This window comes from Phyllostomus discolor, chromosome 7, assembly GCF_004126475.2.
Source record: "Phyllostomus discolor isolate MPI-MPIP mPhyDis1 chromosome 7, mPhyDis1.pri.v3, whole genome shotgun sequence".
Classification (NCBI taxonomy): Eukaryota; Metazoa; Chordata; class Mammalia; order Chiroptera; family Phyllostomidae; genus Phyllostomus; species Phyllostomus discolor.
In genome coordinates, this window is record NC_040909.2 from 65,698,555 (window position 1) to 65,722,696 (window position 24,142).

Sequence of the window (24,142 nt, forward strand, 5' to 3'; positions counted from 1 at the left end):
TGTTTAAAGTTGTCCCATAAGTTCTTAAGCCTCTCTTCACTCTTTTTACTTATTATTTCCTCATTCTGTTCCAGCTGAATGTTTATTTCTTCCTTTTGTTCTGAAGTGTTGATTTGAGTTCCAGATTCCTTCCCTTCCCTGTTGGTTCCCTGTATGTTTTTGTTTACTTCACTTTGTATAGCCTTCACTTCTTTCTTTATTTTGCATCTGTACTCAATCATTTCTGTGATCACCCTAATTACCAGTGTTTTGAGCTCTGCATCTGATAGGTTGGCAATCTCCTCATCACTTAGTTCTTCTTCTGGAGTTTTGATCTGTTCTTTCATTTAGGCCATATTTCTTGATCTCAGCATACCTGTTACACTGTAAGCTTTAGCTATTCTCCAGGGTGGGGCAACCCATATTGCTGCATTGTGGTGCTATATGTGGGTGAGGGGTCTGAGAGGGAACAATGCAGCTTGCTCTGTTCTTGGCCAGCTTTCAGTCACTTCCTCTGCTACCCACAAGCGAATTATACCCTTCTGGTGCTGATTCCAGGGTCTGTGTACATTCGATGACCCTGTATGCCCCTCCAATGGACTCTCCTGTGACACTGGGAGTTTCTGCGGCCACTACAACCCCCACAGATATTTATAGCCAGAGGTTTTGAAACTTTCTTCTCTTGGTGCTGGCATCCTGGGTTGCATGATCTGTCTCCTTCCCCATTTGTTCCTCACTGTTTATCTGCATGCAAATGTGGAACATTCTGGTCTGCCAGCCGCTGCCTCATCTGCCTGGTCCATTAGCTGTCACCTTGCCCCATGTCCTCTCTGCCCTGGCTTTCCGTCTCCACCCTTCCTACCAGTCTGGATGAATGTTTCTTCTTTAACTCCTTGGTTTTCAACTTCCATACAGTTCGATTTTCTGGCTGTTCTGATTGTTTTTGTTTTTAAATTGGTTGTTATCCTTCTTTTGGTTATACATGGAATTAAAGAAATCATACACCAAAAATATAACACATAGCAGATAAAAACTGTAACACGTTATTTTAAAATGATTTAAAAGACAGTGGAAATATGATATAAAGAATTATAAAAATAGAAATAAAGGAAGAAAGAATAAATCTGAAAAACAGGAAAAATCAATTTCAAATTGAGAAATGCACTAACAGGTTACAAGAGTGAATAAATACAACATACAATTCTTTAAAAGTACTAAAAGATAAAAAAAAGAAATAAAGATAAAAATGTTTAAGCAAGTATCAATATTGATGATAAAGATCTAACTGTGAAAAATAGGAGTCCCTAAAGAAGAAAAGCAAAGCAAGAGACCTGTCTAAATACTTAAAACTGTAATTCAAAGAAACTCTCCTGAAATTAAAAAAAAAAATCTGAGCCTGTATGTTGAAAGAGGACACTTAATACTTGAGTATATTGACCTAAAATCACCAACACCAAGATGCATTTTAGTAAAATTACTGGACTTACGGCTTTAGACCAAAGAAAACAACATAACATAGTCAATATATTTCAAAGAAAAATGTGAACCAACAACTTTATATCTGATAAATATTCACCTTTTAAGTATAAAGAGTGTACAGCAAACTTTTATGAAAATACAAGAATTCAGGTAATATAGTTCTTATAGCCCTTCCTGCTATATTTATGGAAAATAAGCATTAGATACAATGAATAGAAATACTGACATAAGGACTGATTTTGAGCACTTACTATACTTATTTATAGAACTAAGATTAAAACAGGATTAACAGAGGAAAGTATGCTATAAATGGCTAAATGTGCCACAAAGACAATCATAGTAAAGCACTAAAAAAGTAGAAATTAGGAATAGTTTATGTAATAAGATGTTTAGCTCTTCTTGGTAATCAGAACTGGAGGTTGTAGTATTAGTATTGTTATTCTGAAACTGTTGTGTGCACACAAGGTTGATCAATAAGCAAATTATTAATTATGGGATATTCTAATTCTGTCATCCCCAGTATTCTTGGAAACCACAATTCTCAGCAAGGAAGAAAGGAGATAAATATGTAACAGATAAGAAGCTAACTGAAAGCCCTATAATCCTGAATATGAAATGAAAAGCCCTCTAATCTTGAATATGAAATGAAAATAGTAGGAATTCCTGAGACCTAGACACAATTAACCAAGCCAGTAAAAATGAGCACTGTTAGCACTAAGAATATTGTCTTGAAATACACATTTCTACTAAAAGAAACAAAGTTTTCTTGGACAAATGGCAAATTTTATTTTTTTAGAGATTTCATTTACTTATTTTTAAACAGAGGAGGGGAGGGAGAAAGAAAGGGAGAGAAACAACAATGTGTGGTTGCCTCTCGTGTGTCCCCTTCTGGGGACTTGGCCCACAACCCATGCATGTGCCCTAGACTGGGAATCGAACTGGTGACCCTTTGCTTTGCAGGCCAGCACTCAAGCTACTAAGCCACACCAGCCAGGGCAGCCAATTTTAGTTCTCAGGCAAGAAACATGAGTTTGAAACATCTTGTCCTAGCAGTGAGCAAAGAAGCGATCAAAGATCAGTAGGACCATCTCAGGACAGAGGAGTCAATGTAAAGATGTTCCATGATCAAAGATGGACCATTTATCTTCAATTAAAATTAGAAGTTCCATGGATTGAAACCAACTAATATTTAAATTTATGATCCAGAATGATATTAAAATTTACTTGTTGCTTTCAGAGGATGACATGAAACTCATTCATTATTTTTTAAATCTGTAAACATTTGGCAAGAACCATGCATTTATCCTGTATTTTTATATGACAAGATCCACGAGTAACCAAAGAGTAGATGAAAATTACAACAGTATTCCAACTAATATTGGAAAACGGTAGAAATGAAATATCACCATTTTGTAACCCACAGTGAATTAAAGGATTTATGCAGTGAGCATTAATGGCTATTCACATTACAAAAAGAAAGAATAAGGAAATATGTCACTCCTGAATGAAAAGTCTTGCCAAAGGGATCAAATATGAACCTCTGGATCCAGCTGCCAATGTGCATGAAACAGAGTGGAAGTAGAGAGGGCAGAGGAGCATATGAGCTAAGAATGCAATCAGCCAAATCCAGGCTCTTGGAAACTACAGCTCAAGTGGCTAGGTTCTCCAAGAAGGGAAGTGTAGAGAAGAGAATGGAATAAAGAGAAAATTTGTAAATTAAGAACTTAAAAAACATACTTAAAAAATGGGCAATACTAAACTAGTGTCTAAGGATACACATGTAGGTAATAAAATAATAAACAAAATGGAGTGATTGCTGTAAAAGTATTGGTTACTTTTGGAAGGGACTGTAAGTGGGATAAGGCACACAAGGGGCTTCTGAGTGGCTAGCAAATACTGATTTCTCGACTTTAACGGTTGTTATAAAGATATCCATCTTAAATAAATGATATACATACACATATATGTTGTCCAGGACTGTGGTCACTAACCACATGTAACTATTACAATATAAATTAATTAAGATTAAAGAGAATTAAAAATCCAGTTTCTCAGTCATCCTAGCCAAATTTTAAGTGAATAGTAGACAGTGGCTACATTTTAGTGCAGAAATAGGACACAGTGTATAGAACCAGTTTGTGTGTGTGTGCGTGGGGGGGGTGGTGTTTGTGTGTGTTGGTAGTAGTTTTCTATAATTGTACTTTATAATAAAAATGTTAAAGTTCATGACCCCCAAAACACATTATATAACTACATTTATTAGAATTTATTGCAAATACATAAATATTGGCTACTCCTTAAAGCAATGAGAAGGAGCATACACCTTCCAGATGAGAAATGAATAATGTGGAACTATTTTATAGCATTAAGTAGCAGGAACCCATGTCCAATGGATCTGATTAAAATTGCTGGTACATGATACAAAAAAAAACCTTTCATCTCAAGGACAATGCAGTTGTGCCTAGAAAAGGTTAATAAACTCTTCTTGGCTATGGATTGATAACTGATCATCTCAATTACCATTAAACATTTATTAGACATCAAGAAAAGACAAGGCTATGGCAAAATAAAGTAGCAGAGTCCCTGCCAAATGGGAACTCCTAACAAGGCACTTAAGATATGTTACCAAATTACACAGGAGAAGGACCAGGAAACGTTTCTTCCACAGGGCTGGAGATCCTTAGGTCAAACACCTCATACCTCAGTCCTACTGCTGAGCTCACAGTAAGTACAAAGGAGGAAATTCCTTTGAAGAGATTTAAAGGAGGTGTATGAAATGAAATGATGAAAGCTTGGCCAGTGGAGTCATAGAATGTTTTCAAGCAGAGCAAATGACCTAAGAGAAATGGGAGGTGAGACATTGACACAGATCAAAGTGGAATCTACAAAAATATGTTACATAAAAGACGGGAGGGCCTAAAAATAAATAATTTAGAGGTCAGAATAGAGAATCTCAAAGAACAAATGTACAAAAAGGCAGGGTGTCTACTAATGCTCTTCAGTCATTGGCAGGGAAAGCCTAAGTGCTATAAAAAAGGACAATAATAAAGGAGACATTTTGAATAAAGTAGAAAAAAGGAGGGAGTAAAGAAACATCATAACTACAAAATACCCCTCTAACAGAATCTTTAATTACCCAGGGAGAACATCAGTATTTTGTTTAAAATAATGTAGTTGATGCTAAAACATAATGAAAAAAAAAATAAGACCATGGAACCTGTGATCCGATGCAAAAAGGAGGACACACTGGTGCATTAACAGTTAAAGAACATGGAAAATCAACAAGTCCACATCTGCTCATCATGCAAAGTGCCACACACCAAAGAACAGGCTAACTTTAAGTCAAGATAAAAAACACATATCTAGAATACGATGCAGAATGGGTTAAAGGCAAACAATAAGAAAAAACAAACAAACAAAAATCAACAGGGCCTGATTTTCTCATATACTGCAATCTGAGCTTTTTAATCTCTCATTTTGGATCTGGTCTTGATCCATACATTCTGTACAGCTCTCTTTTATATCTTATTCTGTCAAGAAAGATTTGGCAACTGAAATCCATTATGATGTCAAAGGGTAGCTGACAATATAAAATGTATCCCACTGAGTTGATGCCACCACACACGGTTAAATTTACAACAGAAGTATCATAAAAATTATAAGAACTGCAAATTGACCACTGATTTCTAGTTCATTGACATAAATAATGATAAGGACATGGCTAACTTCAAAACATCTCTACTACTGTTTAATTTGTCAAAATCTATCAAGAGCATTTCAACCACAAACCTGTCCTCTAAGGTTCATTATTCCCACACTTAGATCAGCCAGAGTGGCAACCCAAGTAAAGCTACATAATCAAAAAGATTCCATGAGATTCTTTCTCTCACCTTTGTAATTCTTCCATATGTCAGTATCTCACTCTTGCTTAAGTATCATTCTTACTCTCAATTTGTTATTTAAGATCATTTAAAAATTTGGCTGTAATTTTCTGAGATATGTCTGTCTGCTGTCAAAATTAGTTTTTCACTACAGTGTTAAGATTCCTACTGGGCTCAAATTAGCAAGATTTTCTGTTTACTTCATATTTGTGAACCAGGAGTGCTGGCAGCAGTATGGTGCTAGTGTAGTTAACTGATAGCTATTGGGAAACCTAGTAGGTAGGGAGGTCACATGTTAAAACAACAAAAACAATCATTCCTTTCTGGGAGACAGTTAAGATACAGAACGTAATGGCTTCCTTCATCAACAATCAATTCTATAGCATATGCACAGAGATGACAAAACAAAAAGAAAATGGCTTTAATAGGTAAAATCTGAAAAACTATATTTCATTCATAGTGAACTTAAAAGCATGGCTAAATTATTTCATTGTTCAAATAAACACCAAAATGTGGTTAAGGATAATAAAATGGCTAAAGAAATAAAGAAATGAAAGACAAATGCCTTTTAAAAATATATTCAGTGATGAATTCTCATTTTATGTATATGTGTGTGTGTATTACCCCACCCCTTACTTTCCCACTGACATATGTCTACAAGAAATTTAACGTACTGCTGAAAAGAAAAAAATTAAATGTCTGGGTATAATATTGTTAGCAAAAACAATCAGTAAGCAGTATCATTGTCTAAGCAGGAGCTACATGTACATTTGTGCAAAAATCAGGCAGTTCTAACTCTTGACTAATCCTAACACAACATGTGTAGGAAGTCACTCAAGAGATACTAAGAAAATCTAGCATATACTATTTGTACTCAAATTGGTTTATTTCACTTTTCTGTACTTGGGAGAAAAGCAATGCCTATATGACAGATGCACCTGCAGTGTGCCATGTGGCCTAGGTAGAGAAAGGGCTGCATAGATTTAGGAACAACTCGAAACTTTCATTTCATACTCATTTGCTAAAATAAAGGCATATTTTTCCCACATGGAACATGTTTGTATTGAGTTAGTCCATGTCTACACAGATTAAGCAGAGAGTAGAGAGGAAACAGTGACTTATATCTGGGTAAGTTAAACCCCCCAGTCACCTGCCACTGAAGATAATGTTAGTTTTCCCTCAGTTTGACTCTACTGGCTGTCTACAATAATAAAATACATGGGGTAAATAAGCCATCAATCCTTCATTTCTCTTTACCCATGTAAATATGGTCTAAATACCTCTATAAATGTCAGAGAATTGTCCAATTATACAGCTATTTTTTTTCATTAGTGTGTTATTTTAAACCCTAAAACTGAATGAAGCCCTGCAAGCAGATGTCATAACAAGAGTGCTCTCTCTCTTTGGTCTCCTCAAGAAAGTCTTTACCTAAAAAAGACTGAGCCCCAAAATACATAAAGCAAAAACTAATAGTACTTGAACTAACAAGAAAAATAGAGACTGACTCATAGATGGAGGATAGAAGACTACTAGTGGGGAGGGTTAGGGTATGGAGGGATCAAGCAAAAAAGGAAAAAGGACTCATAGGGACAACAGATGGTGATTGCTGGTGGGAGGGATTATAAGGGGACTAAATATTCATGGGAAAAATACAATAAAGATTACATTAAATATCACTAAACTATACTACAAGGCCACTGTAATCAAAACAGCCTGGAACTGGCATAAAAACAGGCACATAGACCAATGGAACAGAACAGAGAGCCCAGAAATAAGCCCGAGTCTCTATGGTCAATTAATATTTGACAAAGGAGGCAGCAACATAAAATGGAGTAAAAATAACCTCTTCAACAAATGGTGGGAGAACTGGACAGCCACGTGCAAAAAAATGAAACTTGAGCACTAACTTACACCATATACAAAAATAAATTCAAGGTGGATAAAAGACTTAAATATAAAACGTGACACCATTAAAGTCCTAGCGGAGAACGTAGGTAGGAAAATCTCAGATATTTCACACAGAAATGTTTTTACTGACTTGTCCCCTAGAGCAAGGGACATAAAGGAAAGAATAAACAAATGGGACTTCATCAAAATTAAAAGCTTCTGCACAGCTAAAGAAAACAGTATCAAAATTAAAAGAGAACCAACTGTATGGGAAAACAGTTGCCAATGATACCTCAGACAAGGGTTTAATCTCCAAAATATATAAAGAACTTACAAGACTGCACTCTAAGAAGACAAGGAATCCAATTAAAAAGTGGGCAAAGGACTTGAACAGTCACTTCTTCAAGGAGGACATACAGAAAATCCAAAGACACATGAAACGATGTTCAATATCGCTAGCTATCAGAGAGATGCAAATTAAAACCACAATGAGATACAACTTCACACCAGACAGAATGGCCATCATAAACAAAGCAACAAACAACAAGTGTTGGAGAGGTTGTGGAGAAAAGGGATCCCTAGTGCACTGCTGGTGGGACTGCAGACTGGTACAACCACTATGGAAAGCAGTATGGAACTTCCTCAGAAAACTAAAAATGGATCTGCCTTTTGACCCTGCCATTCCACTGCTGGGACTCTATCCTAAGAATACTAAAACACCAAGTCAAAAGAACCTATGCATCCCAATGTTCATAGCAGCGCAATTTACAATAGCTAGATGCTGGAAGCAACCAAGATGCCCATCAGTAAATGAATGGATCAAAAAACTAAGGTACATTTACACAACGGAATTCTATGCAGCAGAAAGAAGGAAGGAGCTCCTACCCTTTGCAACAGCGTGGATGGAGCTGGAAAACATTATGCTTAGCGAAACAAGCCAGGCAGTGAAAAACAAATACCATATGATCTCACCTTTAACAGGAACCTAAATAACAAAACAAAGAAACAAGCAAAATGTAACCAAAGACATCGAAATAGAGGCTAGGCTGACAGTGCCCACAGAAGAGAGTAGAGGGAATTTAAGGGGACAGTGGGAAGGGTTCACAGGAACAAACTTAAAGGACACATGGTCATAAACTAAGGGGAGGGTGGTAATGGGAGAGAAGTGGGGAGGGATGGGAGGGGGAACTGGATTGGGAGTAAAAAGGAGAAAACTGTATTTGAACAATGATTAAAATTTAAAAAAAAGAAAAAATATTATGCCATTAAACAGTTAAAAAAGATTATATTAAATAAAGAACAGTACTGACAAGACAAACAGACACTTTAAGGACAATAATTCGAGACTTAATACCCCACTAAAATTAAAGGCCAGAACTAGGCAAAAAATCAGTAAGGACATGGAAAACACAAAACACCACCAAAGACCTGACGGATCTCTAGCACACATCTGCAGACATCTAGCACACACCTATAGAAGGTTCCACCTAACAACAATATAATATACACTCTTCTCAAGCACAGATGGGACAGTCTACAGGTAGATCGTAAGCTGAGTCATAAAACATACCACAATAAATCTAAAATTACTGAACTAATATAAAGTGTATGTTCTAATTAAAATGGAATGGAATTATAAATAGATAACACAAAGAAGTTTAAGAAATTCACAAACATATGGAAATTAAGCCACACATTCCTAAATAACCAATAAATCAAAAAGAAACCACAAAACCAATTAGAAAACACTTTGAGATGAATGAAAATAAAGATAAAACATACCAAAACTTATGAGATTCAGGTAAAGCAGTGTTTACAGGGAAACTTGTAGCTATAAATATCTTTCTTAAAACAGAAGAGATTTAAAATACTTTTGAGTTAAGCAACCAGTTAACACATCTACCCATATATCCTAGACCTTGATTCCCAAGTCATAAGACCAAGCAACTTTTATAGTAATCACTTTTACTCAGTAAAGACATAGTATGACTCTGTGTTACACAGAATGTCATGAAGTTATTTATCTATGGAAGCCTTTGGTAGAATATAATTCTCTTTTAATAACTTCCTAAATGAGGGAACTGAGATCTTATGAGTTAACAGGAGATATAGTTTTAAAAGACAGATTTTCTGAATTTGAGTGTAGTAATTTTTCTGCTATGCAAAGAACTAGTCTTGTGAATGAGTGTAAATTTTTCATTTCTTACATTTACATGCTATAAAGCAGGAAACTTGGGGGTTACTACTGCCATTCTTTTTAGATGCCCACGTGCCTCTCCATGCACACAACAGGCACTACAAAGTCATTAAGAAACTCATCAAAAGTGTCAGACCATCTTTCTTTTCAACAAACCATTTACTGAGATTCTAAAGATAAGATAAATGATCTCTACTGTCTCCATTAAGTGGGTGAATTTGGGGTAGGGGAGGGAGAGGAGGTACATGGTAATGAGGAGAACAGGAGAGAAGCAAGGAAAAATTTGGCATCCTAAACATATACTGAGTTATAAAACACCATGCCATATGGTCTGGACAACCTGAAACTCTGACCCTAGAAAGACAGCGGGACACAGACCATCGTGTTCATCAAGTGATCTCAGAAATCAAAGCAGTGAATAAACTGGGTTTCACAAGCAAACAGTCTTTGATTCAAGTGTACAATCTGCCATTTAAAAAGTTAATTTTGAATTAATTACAGACTTACAGGAAGTAGCAAAAATAGTAGAGTCCCATGTATACCCTTGGCCCTGTTTCCCTCAAGGATGACATCTTACACAGCTGCTGTACAATATCAAAACCAGGAAATTGGCATTAATATTAATATACATTAATATTAACCAGACTACAGTCCTTATTCAGTTTTGGTCCTTTTTTTTAACTCCAGGTAAGTCACTGTGGTCAACCTCTTTTATCATCAGTTTACTTATCTGGAACATGAAGGCATTAAGAGTAGCAACTTCATAGTATTTATTAGTGTTCAGTAAGACAGTGGTAGTGTATTGCTTATAACAGGAGCTGATACACAATAAGAACCCAATAAATTAAAGTATTTAATTACTAAACAAGACTTGGGATTTCTAGTTCTCCTGTGACATTTTCTTTGGAGCCCTTCCTACTACCCACTAATACAAAGATGTCATCTGCCACCATTTATAGTTTGACTGAACCCAAAAGACAAAAACACTGGAAAAACAATGAAATGTAGCTTACACTAAGTATTGAAAGGAAATCAAACTCAAAATTCCTTTTTGGGTGTGCACACACCCTGATGTTTTTAACTTAATTTTTCCGACACTGGAATGACTCAGGTACTACTGACAATGATTTTTAAAAGCCTTTGGGGAGAAGAGCAGTGAACCATCATCTAAGAATAATCTTGTACTTTAAAAATAGTTTTGTTTCCCCTTTGGGGGAATAAGGGGTAGGTTTGGAGTTTTGTTTTTGTTTTTTTCATAATGTAAGTTTTTAAGTCTTAGACTTTTTGAATCAAACAGAGTGAATGCCAGATTGGATCCACACTGCCGTAGTTTCCAAACCTATTGTGTCAAAGCTCAAGGGAAGCAAAGCTCTTCAAAAGGTGAGCTCTTCCATAGGCTTTAAGTAGGCCTTTCTGTGCACACAAGAAAGAAGAGCACACACAAATAGTTTCAGGCACAATCAAGGTTCTCCACCCTGGGGCTACCATTCACTTACATCAACTGCTTTTGTGAGCTCACCCAAGTCCCTCCCAGTTCAGCATGGCAGACACATGCCAGTACCCAGAGTGCCCCTGGGTCCCACCTCCTTCACAGCTACACTTTAAGGGCACAAGTATTTAATGGGGAAAGAAGAACTTCATTAGATTTTCCCCCAGCTTTGAAATTTTCAAACCTTGAAAATGAATCAAACTTTAAGGATTTTTTGTTCTTTCTTTCATTTTTTTATCTATTCTTTTTTCTTTTTGTAAACTGGCTACATTTTCAAAACCTGCCACCCACAAACAGTCTGAAACACTAAAGTGTCTGCTCTGTTTCTATCAACAGACATTATTTGGAATCAATTAAAAGGACAAATAATATGTCCACTAATCAGCCAAATAGCTAGAGTAGACATCTTCAGTACATTTTAATTCTTAGACCTCTCTTCTATTCTCTTAAAGTCAGATAAAATAAGAATCATATTTGGATAGTTTCAATTTTGGTTTTCAAATTAGGGCAAGCATCAAAAACAAAATGATTTCCAAGGAAATCACTCAGTCTTAACTGTATCATAGGAAAATAATTGAACAAACACAGGACTGATCTACGCCAACTACCACCTATTATCAATTAAGAAGCCTATAAGCTTTGGTTTCCCAATCTCAAGATGTATTTTTAATTGGATCAAAGGAAAAACTTTGATCCAATTGTAGAAATTGAGAGATGCAGAAAAGCAACTGGTTTTTTATTTTATAAAACATACCAAAATAATCAAAACCTGATTTTCCACCTGAATTAAAAAGATGTCTTTAGTTTTGTGGGCCACAGTCCTCAGTTCAGTTCTAGCTCGCCTTTCCCCAGCTTAAACATGTTTCCCTTAATATTACTTCTTTTTCCTATCCTGGTGTTATGCAAGATCCCTGCTTACTTTGGCAATGGACACAAAATAAGAAGAGCCACCCAGAGTTCTCCATTCCAAAGGGAGGAGCTTCCCAAGAAAAGCAGAGTGTTGTTGTGGCATTTCCTTTCTGCACTGCCGAAGAGCAAGCAGCATTCTCCAGCCAGGAAATTTAGTACTGATGGTGGGGACTGGGGGGGCCTCCTGACTGAAATACCTATTAGAACCATGAATGGCAGGTGTGGGCATGACCTTTTGGTTCATGATCACTTAGTGCCTGTAAAAAACAGGAATTGGCCAAATACATACATACTTTATATGTCTCTGTGTGTGTGTACACACACACACACACACACACACACACACAGAAGGGGGGGGCAGTTAAATAGGCCCAATATGCAGAAAGAAAAGATGCTTTGCAAACACAAAACACAAGGTAAGAAGATGCATTTTATTTCAGAGAGAGCTCAGCAAAAACCAAACTCTCAGATTGAGAAAGTGAACCTTGACATTAGTTCTATCATTAAATCCTCACTAAAATGGCCACTGGGCCTAGGTGAAAGCTTTAAAATTTTAAAATTTAAGGAGGGGATAATATGCTTACACAAGAAAAGCAAAGAGAGGCTTGCATATAGGATATCTGTTTCAATGAGGAAGAGTGAACGCCAAAAACAGTATAAGAATTAAGTACTCACATAATAGATCACTGTAAGCAAAGCTCTCCTGCAGATGTTGGAGTTAGTGATCTAAGCCCCACACTTGGAAAGGTTGTGTGACTGCAGCCATGATATATAAAGTAAGACCCAAGTGCCAAAGTTTAGATTTAGCCAAGAAAACGTGGCTGTTTTTGTTGGGTGGAAGAGGCATTTTTTTTCTCTGAGTGAAGAATTACGGTAAACATCTGTTAACCATGCCCACAGAAGGGGTGATTGTTTTCATCCAAGGTCATTTTAAAGGAATAAATGTAATTAATAAAACCCCACAGTAGCAGTATCCAACCTTCCAATAAGTCTGCTTGCTTCTATCCACATACCTATTTATTAAAGAAACACTTATTGGAGAAAGTTCCCTGATATGGCCATTAAGACTTCTTGGGAACCACTGATAAGAATTTTTCTTTTTTAAGAGGTAAGAATTTTCTGTCTCATAGGATGCTTAAAAATACTAGTGGACTTCACTTCTTATCACACTCTTTAGGCAACTGTTTTTAAGGGGATTATCTTACTCTATTGGCAACAAGTTATTATAATACATGTATTATTTTAGGTCACCAAATACCCCTTTTCTATTCTTTATTTTTTTAAAAAAGATTTTATTTATTTATTCTTAGAGAGAGGGGAAGAGCGGGAGAAAGAGAGGGATAGAAATATCAATGTACAAGAGATACATCAATCAGTTGCCTCTCACAAGTCCCCAACTGGGGACCTGGCCAGCAACCCACGCCCTGCCGGAATCACTCCGGCAACCTTTTGGTTCACAGGCCTACACTCAATCCACTGTGCCACATGAGCCAGGGCATTTTTTTCTTTTTTTAAATTAATGTTCCCATGGGTTTACCTCACACATAAAAGTCCCAGAGTATAACTCTCTTTTGAAAATGACTATAAGAATTCATATAATCCAGAATGGTTTGGTGTTTTAAAAACTCCTTATTTGGTTTGTTCTTTTAGAAGAAAGGAAGAGGTAGGGAAACTGAATTATTCAGTCTTACTGTCATTCAAATCTGTCAAATTAGAGCTCAAAACATCACTTTACCTTTGAACAACTAACTCTGAGCCCCTCCATAAGGAGAGTCACCTTGGATTATTTTTAAATGTTCCCAATTAAGAGAAAATATCATAAAAATTCAAAAAATCCTAACTTCCATTCTGAGTCAAGCAAAGTTCTTCTCTAACTACAACATTAAAATGGTTGTCTAGACTTAGAAAACTCAGTGTTGATAAACTAGATGCTACCACCCAATAAAGCTAAAAAACTGAAGTCTCCTATTTCTGACCTATCATTATGCCAATATGATCAATCGACAAGATGCTACTTCCCATGAACTGGGAGCACAGCAATACAGGAAGGTCAGGCTTCATTGAGGTTATCGAAAAACACTAAACTCATCAACTCCATTTATTCCAATGGTTGCAATACTGGCAGAGTCTTGGATACTGGACTTGTTTTAAGGACAGCTTAGGAGCCCAGGGAGATAGATGTCAATGTTTCCACCTTTCCAAGGAGTCTTCAACAAATACTAATTAAATGCCTCCTAGGTGCCGGTTACTGATTTCCCTGGGTGTGCATGTGTGAAAACACACATGAGGGTATGCGTGCACAGCAGGGAGGGTGTGAAGAGTGAAAGGCTATCTTTTGAAAGCTATTCATATCTGATAGAATATTGAGGGGAAATTAACTCAAATTTCAGAGTTTTCTGATCTGAAAAATTATCCTTGTATTTACTTGTTTCTTCATTTTCCATAAAGCTAAGTGTCATGTGATAAGAAAGAAGGGAAGCAAGGATGGAGATGGAGCAAGCAAGGTTTTGATACCCCAACTGCCCTTAAGTAATGATGAATCACTAGACAGGAAAAAGAAGGGACTACAAAAGCCCAATTTTATTTAAAAACTGTCAAGGCCTTAAAGAGTGAGCCTTAAAGTAAACCCACTAATTCCCCAACACATTCAAGATTCATTCCTACAAGTCAGCCCAAGATCAGAGGCCACTGTGAAATATAACCATGAAATATAACCATGTGCAGCTACACTAAATTATGCTTAAATAAAAATGTGAGGCACCCATCATATTTGTGCAATACAGGGATTAAATCAGCTATAATTTTCAAGCTTTAAAAGAAAATTTCAGGCTTCAAAATATATTCCTAATGAAAAATAATGCGATGAATGTCATAATAAAAAAATTCAGGAGGAAATAATTCTTTATCCTTTTTAAATTTTCCTTGTGAAATGCACTGTTTTAACCTAGTGCATCAACATACTTTTCCATAAATGTAAATTTGTTTTGATAAGGAGAGCTTTTTAATCCAAATTGCACAGTGATACTTCTACAATGATGTTATAACTTAGTAATCAGAGTTAACAGACTGCCTAATTAACCAAGTCATCATTTGCCAAGATCCAAATATGGAATGAATTGTGGGCCAAGGAGAAAATATGATGGACATGAAAATTATTAATTCAGGGAAGCATTAAAAGCATGTGGAGTTAAAGTTCTTTGCTAAATCTTACTATCTTTAATAGTCTTAATTTTTATAATATAAGTAACATGTAAACATAAAATATATATATATTATATGCAGGGAATATAAAAACATTTAAAAATCAACTAGTTATTGATATAATTAACTTTTTTAAGGCTTTTACAATCCATGAGGTAAAAACCATAGATGCCTTCTAATAATAATAATGAGAAATATCCATTGACTGCTTAGGAAATGGATCAGCATCACATTCAGTGTTTCATATGACCAAGATGTTTACTCTCTACAACCTGAAGGATGCCATGTGCCTAACCTGTAGAAAAGTCAGTATCAGTTTACTATTCCTATCACGAATATCACTGATATGTCCTAAGAAGACGTGTATTTCAACTGAGCTAAGACTTTTATGAGCCAATTTTCTTAGGTGATTTCAATGTAAATCTATATACAGGACTTAATCTAATAGGGAGATAATGAATCCACCAATCTGACCATCTTCCTCTTAGTTACTTGGTAACTCCTGTTCATCCTTCCAGGTCACCACCAGGTCTTATTGCTTCCATGAGCCCTTCAAGTTTCCCTCCTCCCAACCACGCACACACAATCCACCAGGATTCTCATTACTTCTCCATCAGTGTATTATAACTGACCTTTCTGTCCACCTTGCAGGTATAAATTGAAATCAGAGATCTTGCTTTAGGACCTAGATAGTATTAATTGGTATATAAAAGGTTGGACAGAAAGATAGATGGGGGGAGTGCAGCAATGAATGAACTCCTGGCTTCTTGAGGGCAATCATGTGTAAGTATACTGAGGCACAGCCCACCTCCCAGGTAGTGAATGTCATTGGAGATGTCCAAGTACAGACAGACAGCTTCATGAGGAAAATCTCAGAGGATACTCAAGCATGGTTAGCTGGGCTATGTGATTTTTAAAGGTTTCTTCCAACCCTATAATCCTGTGCATCAGCTATGCATCAATATGGTACCTTACAGGATACACATGCACAGTCGCCCCTCTTAGAATTCAGCCCCTTCTTCGGAAACCAGCACTGCCAGTTTCAGGTTATTCCCTTTCTACTGCCTTTTATAGGCAGAGCACCAACCATAAACACTATTCATGACTCTAGTGACCCAATCCAAATTGTTCACACTTTCATACCTGCCCCCAGTTCAGCTCTAGGTCCAGAGAGTGTTTCAGCAATAGGTAATTCCCACTCATTGGATTAATCACAGAACCAGGAAGATCCAAATACTATAACAGCTGTGAAGATACAGAGGGCCAACTGTACGCATTTCTCTTTGTCATTTTAAATAGGGGACTTAAGCATCCGCTGATTTTGCTATCCACAGGGGTTTTAGAACAAATCCCTCACAAATAGTGAGGGATGATTTAATTTGGGGGGGGCAGTCAAAAGTTGTATGTGGATTTTCAACTGCACAGGGAGTTGGTACCCTTAACCTCCACACAGTTCAAGAGTGAATGGTAGCTCCTCTTTGTGCCTAAGCTGGTCACAGGTAACTAAAGAGGCCTAACAAATAGATGGGCTCAGTGTTTTAAACACAGGTATTAAAAATGATCTGTTGTTTAATAAGGAGATACTGATACGTAAAACTCTGTAAGTAAAAATTACTTACTTGAGGTCCCTTGACACTAGCTTTTATATAGTTTGTGTGTGTGTGTGTGTGTGTAGTGTGTGTGTAGTGTGTGTGTGTGTGTGTGTGTGTGTGTGTATGCCCCAGGTACAGGACTGATGCTTTAGGAAGGAGACCTTTTTGGTTGTTACACTTTTACACACAGGTGATTGAGCAGAACAAATTAATTGCTGGGTGGTCAGAGGCCAACACAAAATAAAATGAGGGCCACCAAGATGAAGGTAATTAGAATAATGTACCAAAGAAAAGTGACTCAAAGATGTAGAGAAAATGTCTTAACAGACACATCCAACTAAGGATGGAAGAATGTCAATTGAGTGGGGTTGTCTTCATTCTAAATCACATGAGATGCTTTTATTCCCATTGTGTTTGTACTAGCAAAAAGGAATCAAAGCATCTGAAAGAATCTAGTAAGATCAGACAGGACATGTTAGATGGCATTAAAGTATAAAGGTTCAACATGCAGCATAAAAAAAATTCCCAGGACACCTGCAATTCAAAAACCAAAGGAAAATGTTTATATGATGAAGACCATATGGCTTAGTGGTTAGGAGCCATGGCACCAGGGGAAGGGTGCCTGGGTTCAAAACCCTACCTCTACTTTTATAAGTGGAGAAGTCTGAGGGAGCCATTTAATCTCACTTATGCCTCAGTTCGTCTGCAAAATGAATATTTAGAATTGTACCTCTCTCATAGAGTTGTTGTGAGTTAATATATATCAGGTGGATTTGTGTTGCTGTTAATGACTGATTTGGGACAGATACAGACCAAGGCAGTGCATGGCCTCTTTTGATGAAAACACCCAGAGTTGGCACTGAGAAATTCCACCCCAGCACATCTCAACCAGACTCACCTGGCACTGAGAGGCCAGACTGCACATGAACATGCAACTACATTTCAAACCATGAGAGAAAATGCCCTCAAAAAGTGCTCAATCTCCCCTTGCCAATACTAAGGCAGTGGCATGGGGATGAGGGCATATAAGGGCCTTTCCAGGATGCTGAGCTCCCCATTGAATGGGTAGCACTCAAGTCTTGCAGCACACGGGTCTGCTTCCTCTTCTGTGATTCTTGTTTTAGTATCTGAGATATTTGGAGATGGGGTGTATCATGTTTTCAGAGATGTAATGGGTGAGTTCTTTGCCACTCTGAAGAATATCAGTCTAATAAAATTTTTTCCAGAGTCATTTGTATCATTTAACCTAAACTCACTGAATTTTAGCATTTTATTTACTACAAAGGCTATTAGAAACCAAATATGATGCCTATATCTTAATCATTTGCTTTATTTTTATAAATTGAGAGGGTATAAATTATAAATTAATAAAATATGTGGCCCTTTGCATTTCTTCAATAAGCCTTGCTATTCCATTAATCATGTAAATAAGAGTATGTGACTTGATGTATTTCATCTTTTACCAGCAAAAGTTAAGGGATGTGAAGATAGACAAAGCTGTCCTCTGTGTCAGCTTTCACCTAACAAATGACAAGGAACAGTGCACATGAAACACATGTGTCTGAAACAGTACAGCAACAAGAGACAGACAATCCTCGGTACGCACATGAAAGAAACAGTCAATCTGCAGAGACTTGAGTTTTCTTTCAAAAATAGTATGTGAATTATCAGGACAGAACATCAAGTGTACAATGTTTCAAAAATAAGAATTTTCAAGAAATTTAAGACATGGCCTCTTGTGAGGCAGGAGATGAAACCAGCTCTGATTAACTTAAGGACAAAATGTATCCCTAGCCAGGTGACTTAAGGAAATTGCAGCACCCTAAATTCTGCATTTCCAGGTTTTGTGGATGTGGGTCAAGCTCCACACACTGAGCCATCCATTGAGGTTTATCACTTATATTATCTGAAACAAGCCATAAACAACCATCGGCCAACATGTCAACAACAAATATAAAACAGATCACCCCACTGCTTCTTCATATTGTATTTGTTAGTTTTCAGTATGTGAAACATGAACAAATATAATAGGAAATTAAGGCTCTTCACAATGCTCACCACTTTAAAATGAAGACTGCAAGAAAGTACAACATGAGTTTTGTCAGTTTAACTCCCAATACACTTTGCTGATCTCTCTAAGTCAACAGCATGGTATTCTGTTCCAGACCCTGTGCAAAGCACTGTCCCCATTTCATCTCATTTAACCCTTGCAGTAATACTATTAGCTATTACCCCTGCCTTGGATAAGTAAACTGAGGCCCAGAGAAAGTAATTTGTCCAAGAACAAAGAGCCAGTGAATGACAGTGCTGAGAATTGAGCTAGGAATCCAATATCCTTAATCACTCTGTACCACCCACAGTACATGTTAGGCCCAAATGGCAAAGGATTCTGCCTTCATGGGAAAGGTGATATATAACCCATTCTGGATGGGACACACACAATGTCAAGATGTGTGCAATGTATAGTGGAAACTCTGGAGAAAACCCAAGGGCAGTATCTTATTCCTATAATTAAATGGTTTTATTTCTTCTCTTATTTTCTCAACCACAAATTCATAGGAAAATTCCCAGATATATTATGTACCCACAGACTGTGAGCATGCCTACCATGCTCTGGCTCTATTCGCTGTGAGGTAGCCATTCTAGATCAAAAAAGACCTTCCTTCCCTTTGCTTATGACCTGGTGGAAAGTTATATTCAGAAAGTGACAGGAGCTGCAGTAAATGGAACAAACAAGAAGGCTGGATGGAAAATAGTGACAAGGGACAACAGGGAAATCTCTGTTAATGTGGGGATTCAGGAGAGACCTGTCTGAGAAGTAGATATTAAATTGAGCACTGAGGATCCCTGAGACACACAGAAATCCTTCCAAGCATAGAGGAGATGGTCCAGAGGCAAGAAAGATTTCATTGTATCTGAACATTAACACAGTATCCAAATAAAATATTGGAAACCATATAGCAACAGCTCAAAGTTGACAACAGTCTTTTGAACAGGCAAGATCTTCAAGCCACTATCTCCACAACCTTATGAAAACAGAGCGTATGTTAAACACTCTTGCTTTTTTAAATTCACCTGTTCTTAAAATGTTTTAAATGTGGTAAAAAAACCACATGACATAAAATGTACCCCTTCAAACATTTTTAAATGTACCATTCAACAGTATTAAATGTAGAATACATCTGCATTGTTGGGCAACCATATTGCCAGAACTCTTTTCATCTTGCTAGCCTTAAGAGATTCTTGATGGGTACTAATAAAGTTTGGGGATCAATCCCCCCAAGCTCATCAACTCTGTGATACATCACAGCCAGTAAACTGCTGCAGGCTCCTATCAATAGGTAGTCTGCCTTCACCTTTCATCACCCAACAGTGCTCAAAAACTCAACAGAGAGCCATATTCATATGGTTGCTACCACTCCTCAATTTCTGGGACACAGTGCCACCGGGGACCATCAGTGGGCACTCCTGAAAGTCTGTGTGCAGATGGCACTGCTGTTTGAGGGCCATTCCCAGGATATGAGGCCTACGTTGTAAACTCAGCACAGAGGCAGGACCTGGGATAAGACAGGAAATCAGCATTGTGTAGCATCAGCCTATACAAGTGAAACCCTATAGAATTTCAGATTATCATCAGCAATACTGTCTTGAAAGCAGTTAGTGAATTCTGCTTGCTAGGCAGGCCCATTGTCTGAATAAATGAAAAAAACAACAACACAGAACTAAAAAAAGAACCACACGCCTCTTAGGGGAAATTGTCAAAATGAAACCCACAGATTAAAGTTCTGTTTAGCAGGGCTGTCCAGCTATACACATGGCCACAGTAGCCTTAAAGACAGGCATCAAGGCCTCCTCCCAAGGCTCTACTTAAATAAAAGGGAATATCAAGCAAGAAGCAACAGACCAAAACATACACCATCTGCCAGTAAAACCACCATCAATGAACCAGCCAAAGGATGGTGAAAACTCCTGGAAGACAGGGATTCTGCCACATTACACCTGAGGAGTGTAATGCCAACAATGCTGGCATTTGTTGCCTACCAGGATCTGTGCTAAGCCCCTTAACAAACATCATTATGCTAACTCTTCACAGGAGTCAGCTCTTATTTTTATCCCAATTTCCTAGATAAGGAGGCTGTGACCTAGACAGGTCAAGTATATTGCCCAGAGTCACTCAACCAGAAAGTACAAAAGGTAGAATTTGAATCTAAGCGGATCTCATTTCAAAGCAGTCACTCTTAACCATACTGCTAATTGTATATGGATACAGCAAGCATTCAATAAATGTCAGTGAATGTACCAACTACCATGTTTCATGAGCACTTATCACATGACGGTACGGCAGAGAATATCTTTTGAAACATAGGGAAGTCTCATTCTACTCATTCTATGAGGTGGAAATTTTCACAAGAATAATATACGGGCCAATATGGAATAGAGAAATTGGACAGGGCGGACTCACTTTTTTCCCCCATCCTCCAAGGTAAGGTTTCAGTAGAGATATAGAAAGCAGCAAATCACACAGATGCAGAGCAGAAAGCACTGTCCAGTCTTTGAGGGACAGTGCAAGCAAGCAGCAAATTCCCCTGCACATACTGGGAAGAACAGAATTGGGTGTGAGCCTGCATGGTGCTAGAACCTCATGCTAGTACTCAAACTTTAACAAGAGCTTAATATCCAGAGGACAGTAAATCTAATAGAAAATCCAGGAGTTTAAATTATGGTTGATAGCTCTCCTGACAAAAAAAAATTTATTTCTCAGATTTGCCATGGTACTTTCAGTAAGAATATTATGGTCCTAAAATATTTACTGAGATACGTATCTCTGCCGAGAAGTAAATTAGCTAAAATTCTAATACATAAAATTCAATTAAGACATTATACATGCAAGTTATTGGAAGACAAGGCAGCATTTCACTGAAAATAAATAAAAATTAAACATGTGAGAAACAGTGGTATCATGCTTTTGCATGAGTAACCACAGGTGTTGCTCAGTAACCATTTCCCTTTTCTTCATTATTACTAGAACCTGGAATTTATCTGGGACAGTAAATTTCTCAAGTCTAGGGATATGCTTCTCAAATGCCCTCATGTTAGGGGTGGCAAAAAAGAATGTAAGTCACTGAGTAAGACTTCAGGGAATGTTCTTTAAGAGGGAAAGTTCTTCAGAGGGGCCTGCCTTGGCTGAAGGACCACATTTTATCCCTTGCACTTCTGCTTTCTTCTTTTCAGGATACAGAGGCAACGGCTGGGAAAAGAGCAGCCATAATGTGACCTTGAAAATAAAGCTACACTTGAATAGGCAGGCAGAGCAGAAAGAAGGCACCAACTGTTCTCCCCCCAACTTGACTATCTTTCATGAGAGGGAATATACAATCAATTTTTTGAAGTAATATAGTACATCTCTGTTACTAGACAACAATTCTTAAATAATATATGAAATAATATGAAAGAAATCTGAAGACCACACTACTATTTTTGTAAAAAAACTAGAAATTAATGAATTGGGACTCTGATTATCAAACAGCTTCTTAAGCTGTTTAAGTATGACTTTCCTTCATCCTTATAACTGGTCCAGAGAAGTGTATTTACTGAGCCTGTCTCTAATGTTTTGACATGGAGGACTTACAAAATTCAAACATACTTGTAGAGATGCAAAGCACCATTACTTATTAAGGCCTATATTAAAGGTGAAAGGTCTTAAAACACTCTTCAATTCTGATGATTAAAGAAAATTTAATCACTCCTCATAGGCATTTGATCTTTAGCCTGCCAAAATCTACCTATTGAACTCTTCATCCCTGTGGGTACTAGAAAAATATTTCAACAGCCTGCCCATCAACGGTAAGACAGAAGAAACGTACAGACAAACCACAGCATTCAGAAAACAAGAAAGCTCTCCCCATACTCTTGTAGCTCACAAAAGCTCAGTGTGATTAGAAAGGTGAAAAAGCACACTCCACTAGGTGAACCAGGACGACTGTGTAAGGGGTTTCACAAACATTCTGTCTTGTTTCATCCTTACAGCTGTACCCACATGCTACTATGGGAAGGTATATTTTAATTCACCTTTCTTCTTGATAAATGGTTTGCTCAAGATCACAGGGACTGATAACTAGTAAAGTATTCTGTTTATAGGTCATATGTCCCTTTCTGATGCATTTGATCAAGAGTCGGCAAAGCACAGCCTCTGGGCCAACTATGGCCCACTGTCTGTTTTTGTAAATAAAGTTTTATTGAAACAGTCATGCCCATTTGTTTACATATTGTCTATGGCTTCTTTGGTGCTACATCAGCAGAGTTGACTAGTTGCAACAGAGAATGTATACGGCCCAGAATGTTGACAATACTTACTATCTGGCCCTTTATAGACAGTTTGCCAACCTGCATTAGGTCAGCTCTCCACAAATATGATCCAAGTTATAGATCCTGCCCTTAAAGGCAATAAAGCTATCATGGAGTGCAGTTTTGAAATCCATTATTAATAATGGAGTAGCCCTTTACCTTCCTAGTGGTTCCCATATCCACTACTGTGTCCTCTGCAAATGCAGATGACAATTTTATGTAGTGCACAATATTAGTGTAGTTTACCTCTTACCATTTAATTTGTCTCACAGCCATAAAAAACCTGGAGGTCACTGGTTGGAAGCACCCATAATGCCACAGGACTGCAACACACAGAGGGACGCTGACAGCAGAAAGAACAGAAGAGGGTAAGTGAATAGGGCAAATTGTGACACTTCAGAATTGTATGTATACATGTATATGTAATAATACAGGAGGGGACCCCCAAAAACAAAACTTATTTGTAAAACATTGTGTATTTATTCTTACATGTTTAAACTTCAGTCACCTTCAAAGTACTCTCCATTTGATGCAATATACCTATTGAGACTTTTTTCTATGGCTCAAAACAATTTTTGAACTCATCAATTTAGATGCCTTTTAGTGTTTCTGCCACTCTTTTCACCTCTTCCACATCTGCAAAATGTTTCCCTTTGAGGACTTTTTTTCATATGGGGAAACAAACAAAAACAGTCACTTAGGACAACATTAGGTTAATAGGGGAGAGTGGAGTATGTGGGTTGATGCTAGTTTTGGTAAAAAACTGCTGATTCAGCATGATTTGGGCAGGTGAGCCTTGGAAATCACCCATCATGAAATGGGAAAACTGAAAGAGTCTTCAAAAAAAATCACTGAAGCCAAACACAGCCTCTCAGATTAATGCCAGCTAGTAAACTGATACAGATGGGTTCCTAGAACACTCCTTTTGTTGAGGAAACCTCTACTCTACCTTCTAAAAGATAATTCTAATTATTCTGGGGTCCCCCCTTGTATACATATACAGTATGTATAACATATAATAGACATACAGTAAGTACATGTAGATATATAATAGATGTAGAGCAGCACGTATTTTTGTTCTTTCCCTTCTGGAATCTGCATTTCATCAGCCCGTAATCTGAACTCAGGATTATAGGACAGCAGTACTTGTGAAATGTTACACAGCCAAGTGTAACTGCCACTT

The 24,142-nt window shown here is 37.3% G+C and overlaps 1 protein-coding gene across 4 annotated transcripts in view; it reads right to left on the bottom strand.

Moving 5' to 3' along the window:
• The window catches only part of FOXP1 (forkhead box P1), a 630,544-nt gene that overhangs the window by 354,839 nt on the left and 251,563 nt on the right, over positions 1-24,142 (bottom strand). For 3 of the 4 annotated variants that reach the window (XM_036031551.1, XM_036031553.1, XM_036031552.1), the window contains exon 2: positions 23,213-23,302. The exons of the other annotated variant lie outside the window; for it this stretch is intronic. The gene's annotated coding sequence lies outside the window, so the exon portion shown is untranslated. The remainder of the gene's footprint in view (positions 1-23,212; positions 23,303-24,142) is intronic. 4 annotated transcript variants of the gene reach the window in all.